The sequence below is a fragment of the Panulirus ornatus genome, chromosome 41 (genome assembly GCF_036320965.1).
Source record: "Panulirus ornatus isolate Po-2019 chromosome 41, ASM3632096v1, whole genome shotgun sequence".
Classification (NCBI taxonomy): domain Eukaryota; kingdom Metazoa; phylum Arthropoda; class Malacostraca; order Decapoda; family Palinuridae; genus Panulirus; species Panulirus ornatus.
The window spans coordinates 15,794,633-15,802,023 of NC_092264.1; positions in this window are offsets into that span (position 1 = coordinate 15,794,633).

The window sequence follows — 7,391 nt, forward strand, 5'->3', positions numbered from 1 at the left end:
GCAGGTTTGGATGGTATTGCAGGGGAATTTATTAAAAATGGGGGTGACTGTGTTGTTTATTGGTAAGGATATTCAATGTATGTATGGATCATGGTGAAGTGCCTGAGGATTAGTAGAATGCATGCATAGTGCCATTGTACAAAGACAAAGGGGATAAAGGTGAGTGTTCAAACTACAGAGTATTCCTGGGAGGGTATTGATTGAGAGGGTGAAGGCATGCACAAAGCATCAGATTTGGGAAGAGCAGTGTGGTTTCAGAAGTGGAAGAGGATGTGTGGATCAGGTGTTTGCTTTGAAGAATGTGTGTGAGAAATACTTTGAAAAACAGATGGATTTGTATGTAGCATTTATGGATCTGGAGAAGGCATATGATAAGGTTGATAGAGATGCTTTGTGGAAGGTCTTAAGAGTATATGGCATGGGAGGTAAGTTGCTAGAAGCAGTGAAAAGGTTTTACCAAGGATGTAAGACGTGTACGAGTAGCAAGAGAAGAGAGTAATTGGTTCCCAGTGAATGTCGGTCTGTGGCAGAAGTGTGTGATGTCCCCATGGTTGTTTAATTTCTTTACGGAAGGGGTGGTTAGAGAGGTAAATGCAAGGGTTTTGGAGAGAGGGTAAGTATATAGTCTGTTGGGGATGAGAGAGTTTGAGAAGTTAGTCAGTTATTGTTCGCCAATGACACAGTTCTAGTGGCTGATTCAATTGAGAAACTGCAGAAATTGGTGACTGAGTTTGGAAAAGTTTAGGAAAGGAGAAAGATAAGAGCAAATGTGAATAAGAGCAAAGTTATTAGGTTTAGTAGGGTTGAGGGACAAGTTAATTGGGATGTAAGTTTGAATGGAGAAAAATTGGAGGAAGTTAAGTGTTTTAGATATCTGGGAGTGGACTTGGCAGCAAATGGAACCATGAAAGTGGAAGTGAGTCACAGGGTAGAGAAAGGGGCGAAGGTTCTGGGGGCGATGAAGAATGTTTGGAAGGAGAGAACGTTATCTCAGAAAGCAAAAATGGGTATGTTTGAAGGAATAACTACATGGTTGCAAGACATGGGCTATAGATAGGGTTGTACAGAGGAGGGTGGATGTGTTGGAAATGAAATGTTTGAGGACAGCATGCAGTGTGAGGTGGTTTGTTCGAGTAAGTAATGAAAGGGTAAGAGAGATGTGTGGAAATAAAAAGAGTGGTTGAGAAGACAGAAGAGGGTATGTTGAAATAGTTTGGTCGTATGGAGAGAATGAGTGAGGAAAGACTGACAAAGAGGATATATGTGTCAGAGGTGGAGGGAACAAGGTGAAGCAAGAGACCAAATTGAAGTGGAAGGATGGAGTGAAAAAGATTTTGAGTGATCAGAGCTTGAACATACAGAGGGTGAGAGGCTTGCAAGGAATAGAGTGAATTGAAATGATGTGGTATACCGGGGTTGACGTGCTGTCAGTGGACTGACCCAGGGCATGTTAAGTGTCTGGGGTAAACCATGGAAAGGTCTGTGGGGCCTGGATGTGGATAGGGAGCTATGGTTTCAGTGCATTACACATGACAACTAGAGACTGAGTGTGCATGAGTGTTGCCTTTTTTGTCTGTTTTCCCAGCATTACCTTGCTGAAGCAAGGAGTAGTGATGCTGATTCCTGCGGGGTGCGGTAGCACCTGGAATGGATGGAGGCAAGCAAGTATGAATATGTACATATGTATATATGTCTGTGTATGTAAATGTATGTACATGTGCATATATGGGCATTTATGTATATATGTATATATGTGTGGATGGGCCATTCTTCATCTGTTTTCTAGCACTACCACATTGATGCGGGAAATTGCGATTAAGTATAATAATATTTATTTTACTTAACCGCCGTCTCCCGCATTAACCAGTTAGCGCAAGGAATCAGACAAGGAATAGCCCAACCACCCACATACACATGTATATACATAAATGCCCACACCTGCACATATACATACATATATGCACACACAAACATATACATATATACACATGTACATATCCACACTTGCTGCCTTCATCCACTATCATCACCACTCTGCCACACATGATATAGCTTCCCCCCCCAAGTGAGGCAGTGCCAGGAACAGGAAAAAAAGGCCCTGTATACCACATTGTTCCAATTCACTCTGTTCCTTGCATGCCTTTCACCTTCCTGTATGTTCAGGCCCCAATCCCCTAAAATCTTTTTCACTCCATCCTTCCACCTCCAATTTGGTCTCCCGCTTCTCCTCTTTCCCTCCACCTTTGACAAGTATATCCTCTTAGTCAACCTTTCCTCATTCATCCTCTCCATGACCAAACCATTTCAATACACCCTCTTCTGCTCTCTCAACCACACTCTTTTTATTAGCACACATCTCTCTTACCCTTTCATTACTTACTCGATCAAACCACCTCACACCACATATTGTCCTCAAACATTTGATTTCCAACACATCCACCCTCCTCTGTACAACCCTATCTATAGCCCATGCCTTGCAACCATATAACATCGTTGGAACCACTATTCCTTCAAACATCCATTTTTGCTCTCCGAGGTAACATTCTTGCCTTCCACAAATTCTTCAACTCTCCCAGAACCTTACCTCCCTCCCCAACCCTGTGACTCACTTCCACTTCCATGATTCCATCCACTGCTAAGTCCACTCCCAGATATCTAAAACACTTCACTTCCTCCAGTTTTTCTCCATTCAAACTTACCTCCCAGTTAACTTGTCTCTCAACCCAACTGAACCTAATAGCATTTACTCTCAACTTTCTTCTTTCACACGCTTTACCAAACTCAGTCACCAACTTCTCCAGTTTCTCACACGAATCAGCCACCAGTGCTGTACTATCAGCAAACAACAACTGACTCACTTCCCAAGCCCTTTCATCCACAACAGACTGCATACTTGCCCCTCTCTCCAAAACTCTTGCCTTCACCTCCCTAACCAGCCCATCCATAAACAAATTAAACAACCATGGAGACATCATGCACCCCTGCCACAAACTGACATTCACTGGGAACCAATCACTTTCCTCTCTTCCTACTCGTGCACATGCCTTACATCTTTGGTAAAAACATTTCATTGCTTCTAGCAACTTACCTCCCACATCATATACTCAAAACCTCCCACAAAGCATCTCTATTCACCCTATCTTATGCCTTTTCCAGATCCATAAATGCTACATACAAATCCATCTTTTTTTCTAAGTATTTCTCACTTACATTCTCCAAAGCAAACACAGTATAATAAATAATATATATTTATTTATATTTATTATACTTAGTCGCTGTCTCCCACGTCAGCAAGGTAGTGCAAGGAAACAGACTATAGAATGGCCCAACCCACCCACATACACATGTATATACATAAATGCACACATATACATACCAATACATTTCATTATATACATACATATACATACACAGACATATACATATATACACATGTACATATTCATACTTGCTGCCTGCATCCATTCTCGTCGCCACCCTGCCACAGATGAAATTACACCCCCTCCCCCTGCACACAAGCGAGGTAGTGCTAGGAAAAGACAACAAAGGCCACATTCATTCACACTCGGTCTCTGTCATGTGTAATGGACCGAAACCACAGCTCCCTTTCCACATCCAGGCCCCGCAAAACTTTCCATGGTTTACCCCTGACGCTTCACATGGCCTGGTTCAATCCATTGACAGCCTGTCAACCCCGGTATACCACATTGTTCCAATTCACTCCATTCCTTGCACGCCTTTCACCCTCTTGCATGCTCAGGCCCCGATCGCTCAAAATCTTTTTCACTCCATCCTTCCACCTCCAATTTGATCTCCCACTTCTCGTCATTCCCTCCACCTCTGACACATAGAACCTCATTGTCAATCTTTCATCACTCATTCTCTCCATGTGACCAGACCATTTCAAAACACCCTCCTCTGCTCTCTCAACCACACTCTTTTTATTACCACACATCTCTCTTACCCTTTCATTACTTACTCGATCAAACCACCTCACACCACATATTGTCCTCAAACATTTCATTTCCAACACATCCACCCTCCTCCACACAACCTTATCTATAGTCCATGCCTTGCAACCATATAACATTGTTAGAGCCACTGTTCCTTCAAACATACCCATTTTTGCTCTCCGATATAATGTTCTCACCTTCCACACATTCTTCAATGCTCCCAGAACTTTCGCCTTCTCCCCCACCCTGTGACTCGCTTCTGCTTTCATGGTTCCATCCACTGCTAAGCCCACTCCCAGATATCTAAAACACTTTACTTCCTCTAGGTTTTCAACATTCAAACGTACCTCCCAATTAACGTGCCCCTCAACCATACTGAACCTAATAACCTTGCTATTATTCACATTTACTCTCAGTTTTCTTCTTTCACACACTTTACCAAACTCAGTCACTAACTTCTGCACTTTCTAACGCAAATCAGCCACCAGGGCTGTATCATCAGCGAACAACAACTGACTCACTTCCCAAGCCCTCTCATCCATAACAGACTGCAGACTTGCCCCTCTATCCAAAACTCTTGCATTCACCTCCCAAACCACCCCTATTCATAAACACATTAAACACCCATGGAAACATCACGCACCCCTGCCATAAACCAACATTTACTGAGAACCAATCACTTTCCTCTCTTCCTACTTGTACACATGCCTTACATCCTTGGTAAAAACTTTTCATTGCTTCTAGCAACTTACCTCCCACACCATATACTCTTTGGATGGTATTGCAATGGAATTTATTAAAAAAAGGGGGTGACTGTATTGTTGTATTGTTGACTGGCTGGTAAGGATATTCATTGCATGTACGGTTGTGGTGAAGTGCCTGAGGGTTGGTAGAATGCATGCATAGTGCTATTGTACAAAGGCAAACAGGATAAAAGTGAGTGTTCAAATAACAGAGGTATAATTTTGTTGAGTATTCCTGGGAAATTATATGGGAGGGTTTTGATTGAGAGGGTGAAGGCATGTACAGAGCATCAGACTGGGGAAGAGCAGAGTGGTTTCAGAAGTGGTAGAGGATGTGTGGATCAGGTGTGTGTGCTTTGAAGAATGTATGTGAGATATACTTAGAAAAACAAATGGATTTGTATGAAGCATTTATGGATCTGGAGAAGGCATGTGATAGAGTTGATAGAGATACTCTGTGGAAGGTATTAAGAGTATATGATGTGGGAGGCAAATTGCTGGAAGCAGTGAAAAGTTTTTATCGAGGATGTAAGACATGTGTATGAGTAGGAAAAGAGGAAAGTGATTGGTTCTCAGTGAATATCAAGTTTGTGGCAGGGGTGCATGATGTCTCCATGGTTGTTTAATTTGTTTATGGATGGGGTTGTTAGGGAGGTGAATGCAAGAGTTTTGGAGAGAGGGGCAAGTATGCAGACTGTTGTGGATGAGAGGGATTGGGAAGTGAGCCAGTTGTTCGCTGGTGGCTGATTCGGGTGAGAAACTCCAGAAGGTGGTGACTGAGTTCGGTAAAGTGTGTGAAAGAAGAAAGCTGAGAGTAAATGTGAATAAGAGCAAGTTTATTAGGTACAGTAGGGTTGAGGGACAAATCAAGTTGGAGGTAAGTTTGAATGGAGAAAAACTTGAGGAAGTGAAGTCTTTTAGATATTTGGGAGTGGATTTGGCAGCAGATGGAACCATAGAAGCAGAAGTATGTCACAGGGTAGGGGAGGGGGCGAAAGTTCTGGGAGCGTTGAAAAATGTGTGGAAGGTGAAAACTTTATCTCGGAAAGCAAAAATGGGTATGTTTGAAGGAATAGTGGTTCCAACAATGTTATATGGTTGTGAGGCGTGGGCTATATAAAGGGTTGTGCGGAGGTGGGTGGATGTGTTGGAAATGAGATGTTTGAGAACAATATGTGGTGTGAGGTGGTTTGATCGAGTAAGTAATGAAAGGGTAAGAGAGATATTTGGTAATGAAAAGAGTGTGGTTGAGAGAGCAGAAGAAGGTGTTTTGAAAAATGGTGGGTCACATGGAGAGAATGAGTGAGGTAAGACTGACAAAGAGGATTTATGTGTCAGAGGTGGTGGGAATGAGGAGAAGTGGGAGACCAAATTGGAGGTGGAAGGATAGAGAGAAAAACATTTTGAGTGATTGGGGCCTGAACATGCAGTGAAAGGCATGCAAGGAATAGAGTGAATTGGAACGATGTGGTACACTGGGGTCGACGTGCTGTCAATGGATTGAACTAAGGTATGTGAAGTGTCTGGGGTAAACCATGGAAAGTTTGTGGGGCCTGGCTGTGGAAAGGGAGCCGTGGTTTCGATGCATTATACATGACAGCTAGAGACTGAGTGTGAACGAATGTGGCCTTTGTTGTCTTTTCCTAGCGCTACCTCGTGCGCGTCCCGGGGGAGGGGTTGTCATTTTATGTGTGGCGGGGTGTCAATGGGAATGAATAAAGGCAGCAAGTATGAATTGTGTACATGAGTATATATGTATATGCCTGTGTATGTATATATATGTATATGTTGAAATGTATGCATATGTGCATGTGTGGATGTGTATGTATATACATGTGTATGTGGGTGGGTTGGGCCATTCTTTCGTCTGTTTCCTTGCACTTCCTTGCTAACTCATGAGACAGCAACAGAGTATAATTCCCTGTGTGTCGTAGAAGGCGACTAAAAGGGAAGGGAGCAGGGGGGTTGGAAATCCTCCCCTCTCTCTTTACTTTTTTTTTTTTCCAAAAGAAGGAACAGAGAAGGGGGCCAGGTGAGGATATTCCCTCAAAGGCCCAGTCCTCTGTTCTTAACACTACATCGCTAATGCGGGAAATGGCGAATAGTATGAAAGAAAAGATATGTGTGTATATATATATATATATATATATATATATATATATATATATATACACATATCTTTATATATATATATATATATATATATATATATATATATATATATATATATATATATATATATATATATATATAAATACTATCCCTGGGGATAGGGGAGAAAGAATACTTCCCACGTATTCCCTGCGTGTCGTAGAAGGCGACTAAAAGGGGAGGGAGCGGGGGGGCTGGAAATCCTCCCCTCTCACTTTTTTTTTTAATTTTCCAAAAGAGGGAACAGAGAGGGGGCCCAGGTGAGGATATTCCCTGAAGGGCCCAGTCCTCTGTTCTCAACGCTACCTCGCTAATGCGGGAAATGGCGAATAGTATGAAAGAAAAAAAAAATATATATATATATATATATATATATATATATATATATATATATATATATATATATATATATATATATATATATATATTCCCTGGGGATAGGGGAGAAAGAATACTTCCCACGTATTCCCTGCGTGTCGTAGAAGGCGACTAAAAGGGAAGGGAGCGGGAGGCTGGAAATCCTCCCCTCTCATTTTTTTTTTTT